Source organism: Etheostoma spectabile, chromosome 16 (assembly GCF_008692095.1).
Source record: "Etheostoma spectabile isolate EspeVRDwgs_2016 chromosome 16, UIUC_Espe_1.0, whole genome shotgun sequence".
Classification (NCBI taxonomy): domain Eukaryota; kingdom Metazoa; phylum Chordata; class Actinopteri; order Perciformes; family Percidae; genus Etheostoma; species Etheostoma spectabile.
Genome location: NC_045748.1, coordinates 27,782,063 through 27,794,109, shown reverse-complemented (window position 1 = coordinate 27,794,109; position 12,047 = coordinate 27,782,063).

Here is a 12,047-nt window from a genome sequence, read left to right as displayed (position 1 = left end):
CTATTTCTTGACGGACAACAGTGTATCCATCCATCAGCTAAGCTAACCACGTTCTGACTCTCATGTGATTTAGAAATCGGAGGCGAGACTAGAGCCCGGCCGATAAAGGATTTTTAAGGCCGATACCAATACAAATATTTGGTGATTTTTAAAATCCAATATTTTGATATATTGGCCAACTATATATAAATAAAACAAAATCCAGAAACGCTCCACTAAATATAAACAGATTTGTAGTTATTTATGCGTTCTCTCTAAAATCAAATGATAATTTGTTACAGAGGAACATCAAAATATATTAAAGTTCTGATAAATAAAATTTATAAAAATACAAACTTAAGATATGAAACTGTCTTTTTGAACAGAAACCCATTAACAAAAAAATAATCAGTGTTGCCAACAGGGACGTTATAGAGCGCCCTCTGGTGGACAAACTATGCATTGCCAACACTTATAACATGTTGACTTTTTTTTTAAATGTTCACTTATCTGAATCATGTATTTGTCATTATAAACAATTCTGATGAATGAATATCTAAACTTATTTTTATTTATTTTTATGGCCATTATAAAAGCCGATACCGATTGGGAAATGCCTGATATCGGCCAATAATATCGGTTCGCTAATGTATCGGTCGGGCTCTAGCGCATACCTTATTGGGATTAAGATCACAGACAACCTCCGTAATTATTACAAATGACTAGAGGTCACCAGGTAATACTATAATAATACCCGTTAATACACAGACATGAGATTGATATCCACCGGAACACATCATAAAGATTGCACAAAACATGTTTGAATAGTCCTTTAAATCCGAGACACTACACTCTAACTGCAGATGGACATTGAAATGTTTGACCTGCAGGAAACCTTTAGTAATTAATGACACTGACACTATCATGCTGATCAGTTTGAAGTAGATCTGGATCTTGTGCCTTATTCTGAGCGAATTGACTGATGTGATAGGCTGTGCTTCATAGCCATTGCACTAATTAGCATCAGGACAAGTGGTCTCGCATAGTTACCAAACAATGTGGATGGCTTTGATCTTGCGAAACAATTTTCTACTTAATTTACAATGTCATGCTTCACTGTCATGGCGCTGAGATTGGACTATTAACCAGTGAGTTTCTGTAAAGGGTTTATGAACAGAGGGATTTGTTTATGACAAATTGGCTCCCGGATAGCAGATAACTTCATGTCTTCTTCCAAGCATTTCTCCTTTTTGAAGAATATATTTTTTACTTTTATATGAAAATTTTAGGTGTTAAACTAAGACTAATACACGTCCAATAATCACCTTCTGAAAACAATTGTCTATTTTAATGAGTCACATTTTAGTCTTGAGATTTTTCTTTTTGATAAATTGTAGTTTGAGTTAAAGATAATCAAAATATGTTGATGGAATAATGATTTTTGTTGTTGTATTTAGCAGTGATGGCCAAATGAAACTTTCTGAACCCTTTTCTTTATTTTGTGAGCTCACTAGATGGCGCTCTCTGTTCAAAGAAAAAGGTTAAAGGAATGGCAGTTCACTAGAGCCCCATCACAAAGCTTCATTTGGCTATCAATAGTAGTTAGCACTATTTTAGCAATCACTACATTAACACAGCTTACACTCATAATGTGCCAAGAAACACCTAATTGTACAATATTAGTTTCTTTATTGTATAAATGCTATTTTTGTATTGTGATGAATTAAGCTGTTGTCATTCTTCAACTCAGGCATGTCATAAAAGTCTTAAGGCTATGTGACTAATAATACAATGATTTCATTCTCCACCTCTGTGTTGTATTAAATCCACGCGTTAACCTCACTCTGTAACTTATAGGACTGGGCTGAAGACTATCCCAGCATGCTTTGAGTGAGACGTCTGTCACCGAGCTGACAGACAGACAGACAACAATTCCGATTCATTAGAGATTCCCTGCATGTGTTTTGGACTGTGTAAGTACTCAAAAAAACAAAAGAAATGTCCCATATGACAAATATATTAATATATATTGTTGAATTACTCATTCTGATGCACCAATGCGGCATTTTACTGTTTATTTTAGAGCTAGTTTAAACTACTTTTATAAGCTAGGTTAGTCATCTAAACAGTTCCCAAAATGGGACCAGGCCCCTCCAAAGGGTCACCAGATAAATCTGAAGGGCCGTGAGATGATACATGGAAGAAGGGGGGGGGGGGGGGAGTTCCACAGAAGTCAGTTTTAATTTTTCATGCCTTTTCTCTAGTCTTTTTTTTTTTTTTTTTTTGTGAAATATTTGATACGTTTTCTTCTTTGGGCCGAACAGAGTCAATGAGATCAAACTAAGAGAAGTTCAGAGAGGAACATCCCCCCCCCCCACAGGGCAGAGCAGGTTAATTTCCATTACAAATGTGTTGGATTTCAGTTGGACATCTTTCTATTAGCAGATGATTCACTGAATATAATCTACAAACATATAGACAAGGATATAGTTATTAATAAAAAAAATTGCGAGGACAGGGAACACAAAGTAGAATACTGATGCTAGAATATTTAACGTGAATTCATTCAATATAGATTCAAGATACAAAAATGCTTAGAATAATATTTAGTAATTGTCTTTGTAGACATGTACCTTTTGTCTGAAAGAACCCATATAGTTTTCTTTCATACTCGCTTATTGTGGTTTATGTGTGACCATTAAAGGGGCAGGAGCGAGGCTGCGCAAAGATGGTTGATATTTGACCCCCCCCCCCCCCGAAGCTACATTCCCCAGATTCAGGGACAGATAACTACTAGCCAGCTGGCACATTCACATGCTGGGGTAAGTCAGCCTCGACATTGCGTAGCTCCCATGCCATTTTGATGCTATCAAGCCATCACCCACCGTTAGCATCCCATTGACTCCCATTCATTTTGACGTCACTTTGACAGTGAATAACTTTACATCTGAGGACTCTATTTGTCCGTTGTTTATTTCTTAGGAAACACAACAACGTATAAAAGGCTCTGTTACCTTGTATCTCACGTTATGGCTCACGTGTTTTGTGGCTCCTGCGCTTCTTTCTGCTTGTTTTCCTTTTATACAGCCAGGGTTGTGTATTAACATCGGGATTTCTCAGCAAACAGAAAATAGAGAGCTACGTGACTGTGAGAAGATATTTGCTGAATTTTAAAAAGTGTATTGGATTGGGCGTCCATAACTATAGGTTTACTCCTCAATGCAACGATGCATTTCCTTAACTTATTATTGAATTATATAAAAGAATGAGTACAAAAGGTGATGTTTAGTAAGGGTTGAGGTACTGTAAAATCCACATACAGACTAACATAGTTTCCCTCATCTGGCACATAACATTGGCACCTACCAAAGGAGACTGAAGCAGATATCAGGACTCCCCAGAAAGAAATACAATGGTTTGAAATCTGACGTTGTAGAAAGCACTCAAAGAAAGCAGTCATCGGGGATGACTTTTAAACAAAACACCAAACAAAACAATCCAAAATATGACAGGACTCCAGTCAAAACAGTTTGATTAATATATTTTTTATTGTTGAAAAAATAATGAATATCCGGTTTGTAGTTGTAGAGGGACTTAAACTGAGTTCTATGTACTATGTACATTGTTTTTTTCTGTTCTGCTTTAGGCTCATGTGTTACACATGTTAAATCCAGTATAGCCTATCAAAATCACTGAAATCAATCAAACACTGGATCAAATCCACAATGAGGATTTAAGTAAGAGCTCTCTTTACATTACAGGGCCCAACAGGGCAGATCAGGTTCAGTTCCTCTATAAACTCCATGTGTTGGACATGTTTCTGTCAGCACACCGGAAGAGAAGCTGAACTGGACCTGGCACACTTTCAATCCTTCAACAGGTTTTGTTTTAATGATGGCAACCCAACAACCCCGTGCCACAAACATTCACACACGGCATTCCGCAGTCAGCCGTACTAACTGTGCATTTACACATGGAAGTTTCCATCAGACGTCGCATGAAGACACGTAAGCGGATCAAAAGTTGTCATCCAGGAGAAAAGTGTTGGGAGGATATCACAGCCAATCAGAACCCATTTTTGAACGTGTACTTTCGCTTGTTTTTGCTTTTTCAGTCAAATGTGTGCATGAAACACTTTTCAAACGGGTAAAACGGTGTATACATTTAGAAAATGCAGATCATCTCATCTTAGGTTGGTAATCTCTAATCTCTGATAAATGCATTCTTGTATAAAGTACTTGAAAGAAATACCAAAAGTACAAGTATCTTACCGGAAAATGATCTGGCTGGGGGGAAAAAATCGATGCAGCATCGTATCGCGATACGATACAATACTGTATCGATATACAGGCGCCAAGTATGGATCTTTTATTATATATGTGTAGGTCATGAACAAAGTGAGAAATGTATCTTTTTAGATGAAACAGATGCTGACAAAGTTTCCTTTTAGGGACACAATTTGAAATTGGGACTAAATATACGCGGAATATGTTTAAAATCGCAATTATATTGTATGTTATTGTGATGATATCGCATCGTGAGACTTCTGGTGATTCCCACCCCTAGAAAATGACTTTGGTAAAAGTTAAAGGTGCACTATTAGTGATTTTTGTCTCAAATCGTAGGCATCTCTCCTTGATCCGCTAGGAAAGTATACTTAAAGTATTTGATATTTACTGTAAAAGTAATGATATTAAATATACTTTAGTATTAGAAGTAAAAGTAAAAAACAAAGTGACTTTGATTATGAACTTTAAGGCCAAAGATGTGTAACGTTATCTGCATCACCACTGTCATCGGGGTGGTCATTGTCTGTTACCATGACGCTTCCATGACAACGTCAGTCATAATGCTTCCTCCTCTTCTGCTTTAGTTTGGGCTGTTTTTGTCGCTTGGTAACTGGAATGGAGCGTGCATTATCTTGGCGATTTAGGGGCAATTTCTTCTGATTGTATTTTGTAGTAGTGGAGTAAAAGTTTCAGATACGTGAAATTCTGCTTAAGTACAGTAGCGAAGTATTTGTACTACACTACAACTCCTACTTTGACACACTGTCCTCCTCTCTCCTCTCATCTGTGTGCATCCATGTCCCAGAAATGCTGGTTACTAACTTAGCTCTGGAGTCCTTGTTTTTTTCTCCCAGCAGTTTTCCTTGAGTTCGGACGGCACCTGAATCATGGTTGCAGCTGTTGCTGTGGTCATGCTCCGTACCCTGCTACATCCTACTACGCCCTGAAGTGCCTTGTAGCACCCTGCTACATCCCGCTACGCCCTGCAGTACCCTGCAGCGCCCTGCTGCACCCTGTAACATCCTGCGGTGCCCTGCTATGCAATGAACTACTACAACTACTAGTTCTAGTTCTAGTTCCATTATCTTTTATTGTGAGTGTTATTACCACTGTTCATCACACCCCCAACCGGCCCCGTCAGACTCCGCCTACCAAGATCCTGGGTCTGTCCCAGGTTTCTTCCTAAACCACTGTTGCACTAAATACTTGCTCTTGGGTATGTATGTACGTACGTATGTATGTATGTATATGTGTACATATGTATGTATGCATGTACGTATGTACACTATGAATGTATGCATGTACATATGTACTGTATGTACACTATGAATGCATGTATGTATGTGTGTACGTATGTACACTGTGAATGTACGTATGTATGTATGCATGTACGTATGTACACTATGTATGTACGTATGAACTGTATGTACACTATGTATGTACTGCATGTATGTATCTATTATGTAGTGTTACTGGTCAGTGTGCTCCATTCTGAGATGACAGATGATAAATTCTACATTATGAGGCAGAGGGGGTGGGTAAACAAAAATCAGCCCAAACATTCACACACACACACACATTTTGCATAGTTCTTGTTTCATTTGGTTTCAAATGTTGAATCTAAAAGTGACAAGCTGCCATTCCAACAGGCTGCAGGTATAGATGTATGTAATAGATGTGTGTATATATTAGGGACAGACCAATTACCGGGTCGTTTTTTTGGCAGTTTGCAGATTATCCGTATCTACGTTTTATTTGCCGGATAACTTTTTTGTTCATTAACTTTATCGGTTGATTTTGGCTACAGCTCTGTGTCTGTCCATCTGTTTCAGTTTCACTGACCACTGAGTCTGACTTAATATATTGCCCACAACACTATCTGGCTCTCTTTTTAAGATTAATTTTTTGGGGCATTTTAGGCCCTTTTTCATATGACAGATGAAGACATGAACGGTAAAGGTCGGAGTCAAACCCGCAACCACTGCGTCGAAGAAGTGTCTATATATGGGCGCACGCTCTACCAGGTGGGCTACCCAGGTGCCTGCTACTAGCTATCTATTACTGTGTTTTCTGTTGAAAGTTTCTAATTTATTAAATAATTGCTTAAAGCATTTAAACATTTTGTTTGTAACATTCCAAAACCTTAACTTTGACTTAAAGATTTTCATATTCACTGTAAATGCAAATCGGTTCCAAATAGCGGTTATCGGTTGCATTGACCACTAATAATCGGTACCGGACATGAAAAACCAGCATCGGTCGATTCCTAATATGTATAGATGTCAGTAAGGGTCTAAAGGACCATATTGGTATTTATGCAGTTTTATTTTTTAACCAATTTAATACAAATTGCATATACTTTGTATAATTATGTTGTCATCTTCTACCTTCTAGGCAGCCATAGGTATCTGTTCACGTTGCTGTGGTACAAAACTTATTTATTATTCATCACAGCGAGCCTGGACTCTGCCACTGAGACAATGATAGACCTTTGCAGTGTTTAATTTGAATCACTCATTAATTACTGTACCCTTTCCAAAAACTATACATTGCCAATTTATAATTCAATTTCCTTATTCGGTCTTCAAATGATACATGTAAAATGGAATTACAAAATAAAATTTCTGTTCACCTTTTTCTGCTTACCATATTCCACGATACATATTTTTCCATAGCTTTGGCAGTTTTCATTTCATCACTGTATTGTCAAGACGTATTAGCAGTGTGCCGCCAAAAAAAATCAAAATCAAATGAGCCACTAAGCAGGAGCTCTGATTGGTCAGATTCCTGCCAACACATAACAACGGGCCAATCATTTCAAATGGCGGAAAAATGTATTGAAAACTATCGATGAATGTAATATGTCAAACAAATAAATGGCTTAACACATGTAAAATGTAAAAGCCCTTTAAAATAAATGGTGCAATTCCATTTTAAAATCCAACAAATATTACATTTAAAGACAGAATAATGTAACAAATAATTCAGAATCATTAAAATTAATCGGTTTGTAATCATTATTTTATTGATAATTTGACCAACTGATATAACTATAATTATTACATACACTGTAAAAGCCTTTAATTATACCAATGGCACACTCCGGGCTCCACTGTAACGCCTTGTCTGCTTTTATTTTGGTAATTTTACTGTTGTGTGGTAACTCAATGAGCCAGACTTTTTCAAATCAGTCTGCATTTAAAAGCAGCTAACACAAACTGGAAAAACATTCAGCGATATAACACACTATGTTCTGCTTCAAAGAAGGAATTCTATGTGATAGAAGCCCTTCTGTGGTCCTTTAGAAGGAAAAATAAACGCTCGTGCTTGCAATATTCTAAATATTCAGTATAATATGAGGAACCTAGTGGAGGTGCTGTTGGTATAACTGCCCACCTACACTGGAATACAATGTCTGAGTAACATTGGCTGATTTTCTGATGTTTACACTGATATAAATGGAGTTAAAGTCAAAGGTTGCATCACTATGAGTAAGTCAATAAACTAATTCCATTAACAATGCCCTGTACACAAATGCATGATATGGTTTTTGTTAGTTAGCCGTGACACAGCAGGCTAGAAACACAGAGGAGATTCACAAAGCTGCCCAAAAGATCAATAATCAATATTAAAAACACAGACGACGATGAGACGTTAACAGAATATAAGGCAGTGATAAAACAAATTCTCAAACTCCTGTAAACATCCTTTAAAAGACTCATTCACGTTGATTACTTCAAACAAATGATCAATTTTATGAAAAAGAAACATCCGAGAAAATATTATAATCTAGTAGTTAGTCTGTTTTGGTTCAGATTAAAAATAATACAATTTAATCAAGTTAATTTACAAAAGATCAGGATTTCCATTGTTCATTATATTCATATATTACAAGCTACATAAACAGAAGAGACCTGTGCATATTATTAGTTCAAATCAAAGTGGGGTTGTGCCATACTGGAGCGTTAAGATTTGACATCACATTTTAAAGCAGCTCCAATGTTAGTGTAGAGAGCAGACAGCAGAGTCAGTACACCTGTACAGAAACTGTAAGACCAGACACATAAAAACAACTGCTTCGCAACGAAGGACAATGAAGGGAATACGATTTACAGCAAATGACCTTAAAAACACACGGTTGATTCTCTTAAGGTAAATAATGAAATCAATAAAAACTCTCGGCTTAGGGTGTAAAGACAGAGAGCTTGTGTGACACTTTTTATTTAGAGTCATCACATTGGAAAGTAGGGCTGGATTGATATATAGGATAGGCTGCGGTTCAGACTGAGGCGAGGCTCTAAAGTTACTTAACATCTTAAGTGGTGTCCAGCTGTAACATTTGCTATTAAAGATGCAGTCTAACTTTCGGTTTCTATTATGTTTTAGAGATGCATATTACCAAATATATATGGAGTATTTAAAATTATAGAGCGTAGTTTCTTTTGCCTCCATGAGGAATTCTTAGTAGGCGCGTCCACATGATACAAGCCTTCTGTGACTGCGCACCACCTCCACGCAGTTGCTAGCAGCCAAGGAGGATGCGGAGGATTAAAAAAAACATGGACTCTTCAGAAGGGGTCATTATCTTTCACTTAAATTCCTGCACGGGAAAGTCACCAGACGCTACAATCTTCTGAACGTAGCCATGCTGAGAAATCCAGAGAGAGCTGTGTGAAGCTGATAGTCTTAATTAGCTTTGTAGCAACTCATTTAGCAGTGGCTTGAATGTAACGGACGTTTAATGTCGAAAAGTTACGCACTACAGCTTTAAAGAGGGCTGTACTCAAAATAGTGGGGGAAAAAAAAAACAGCGTGCTGTGAATTCAATCACAACGTTTTGTCCCGCCCACATGCTCGAGCATGTACACGTGGCCGGACCGCTATAAAATCAAAGAGCAGAGAAAGTCGGGTTACAACACACACTGAGGGAGTGGGGATTAATTCTCTGCTCAGAACACCTTCACGCCACTATATCTTTACATGCTTAGTATTACATGTTCTGAATGGCGAGTACAGCCCCTTTAAATTCCCCTGCCTGGTATGAAATAAGTTAGTGAACTGATTTGAAATCCATAAAATCACTATAAAAGGTGCTTCTGCTTTACTCAGGGAGACAGACTTCCATACTTTATATGCATAACCAGACCTGGTGATGAAGGCCATGAGAAGTGGATGTGATAAAATGTTTTTTTTTTTATGTGTCAAACTAACTAAACACAATTTGTTGCCTGGAGTAAAGAAATAATGATTGCATGATTGCAAGAAAAGATGACGTTATCTCAATAAAATTCTAAAAATATTGTTGCAACCAAGGCTGCTACGTGTCTTTGGGAGTCCACCACAGATTCATCAATTCATGGTTTCAATGGAAAGCCTTGGTCTTAATATAATTTCACTAAACCTTCATCAAATGTATACAGAATATCAGCATCAGTCTGTGGCTCAGCCTAAAACCCACATTAGTCGAACCCCAAAAAATAAATCAGTTGTCTCAAGATGAGATTAGTGTAAAAAGGACATGTCTTCTGTTTTACTAGCAACCAGTACTCTGACATGTCTGCCCATTTGCGCCATGCCAAAAATAAAATAAAATAAAAAAAAATGAAACCATTCACTTGCTGTCCTTCTCTCTTTAGCGTTCCGTCCCTCTCTGGTGAGTCTGCCAGTCGACTCGCATTAAAGCAGCATGTTTCAAATATCCATCTACCACAATCTTAAAATCCTTAGGGAGGTTTATTATGCGATAACCAATCACAACACATGTGTCATATAGTCTCACCCCCCACCCCCACACAAAAAAAACTTCCAAACAATCATCTTTCCAGAATTTGGGAAGGTAAATGGCTGATTTCGCTATTGTGGCCCAGTTATAACTCAATAAATTACATTATAATAACTTATAATCAATAACTAAATCATAGAATAGCTCATGGTTAATATCAGCGCATTGGCACTGACATCCAAACCATTAGCAAGGTTATCTTTTGATATAAGTAAGTTTGAAAACATAAATAGAATTGTGAGCACAAGGTATGATATCAGCAATATAAGAGCAGAAAGAGAGGGGACACCAAATAACTGGAATAAACACAGCAGAGAGCACATGCTCTCGGAAGGGGGGGGGGGCCGAACATGTACAATGATTAAAACAGCCATGGTAAAAAATAATAATACGCGCAAGGAACATGACTCAAAAGCCAACATTAATGAGATAAGGACAATCACGAGATAAACTGAACATTGCATGAGACTTAATAAAACCATGGTTTAGAACTAAACAACCAGACAGCATGAGGATCATCTGCTGACAAGGATAATAGTAGCAATATTAAGTCTTTTTTTTCCTTACAGTAAATTTACCTGAGTTAGATACCTGTAGACAGGCATTTAAACAAAAACAAAAGGACGACCCGACTTAAACCTCAACATTCGCCGGACTGCTTGTTTTACACAAACTTCAAGAGGCCATTCTGAAATGTTCAGTTGTTGGTTACAATGGAGACCAACGGAAATAACTCCTGTTTCCCAGCCCTAGTTTCTTTGTAATTTAAAAGTGTACTGTAAACTTAAATGGTCCAAATCCAGTTTAAGGCAGTGGATGCCCATAAGGATGCAAATAAGTAGCAGAATGAAGTTTGATTGTGCTAACATGTCTAACGACTACTGCAGTAGAGTTAGTTTCCTAGGCAGACAGTACACCTCATCTTAACCAAAAACGCACACCAAACTCTTTAGCGCTGATTTTTTTAAGTTCACAGAAAAACGAAAATCAATTTTCAGCACAAATTTTCAAAAACAAGTGGTACCGGCCCAAACCCTGTGGAATCCCGAGGACCCAATTCCAATCCACAGGGTTATTGATGAAATCATAACAGCTACTGATGTTGTACATCGACAACTCCATCTGCTGGAGAATGGAAGTCAATCCACAGGATTGGGGGTGGGCCTGATCCAGGAATTTGTGAATGGATGTATCAGCCATATGAAGCCGGATCCATTAGGAATCCTTTTTGTGCTTATTATTCCAGTCGTCATAACGCACCTTTGTTTTAAGCGTTGGATGGCTAAGGGTGAAACCATAACAGCTACTAAGCTTCCATGTCAACAGGTCAATCACCGCCACAGCTGATGTAATACATGTAATGCAGCTAAAATCTCTGGAAAAAGCTGGTGAGTGGACCTTGAGTTGGGATGGTTTTGTCAAAACAGATAAAGGGTGATACAATCTTTTATTACAGCGCAAGGAATCACAATCTTACTGCACTCTTCTGGCAATATTGATATATGTATATGTCCATGTCCATTTCCTAGCAATTGACATACTGTAGGGAACAGATGGAAATGTCAGCTTCTTGTTAATATAGTAGAACTAAATGGGAAAAATACTGATGCATAAATCTTAAAAAAGGGGCAGCTTCTACTGTATTAGTGGTATAGTAAATGTCGGATGTTTGACAGATTTTCATATGGCCTAGTTCTAATTTGAGGTGTACTGATATGCAACTTTGATAGAAACCTACCATTGGCTATGGTTTAAAGATATAACCCTATTTTCTATGAATGCATTTCAAATCGACTAAAGGTGAAGTCGTCGTGACATTCTAGGGCTGGTCTGAGCATCAGGTATCACGCAGCCAAAGTTGTGTTTAAGTACAGGGTCGCAATGCCTTCATGGATTGATTAGTGCATGTAGTACTGCTGATTACAGGCTCGCTGGTGGTTTTTGCCTCCAACGTTGCCTTCCAAAAACCACCAAACACCTCATCACGGGAGGGGGGG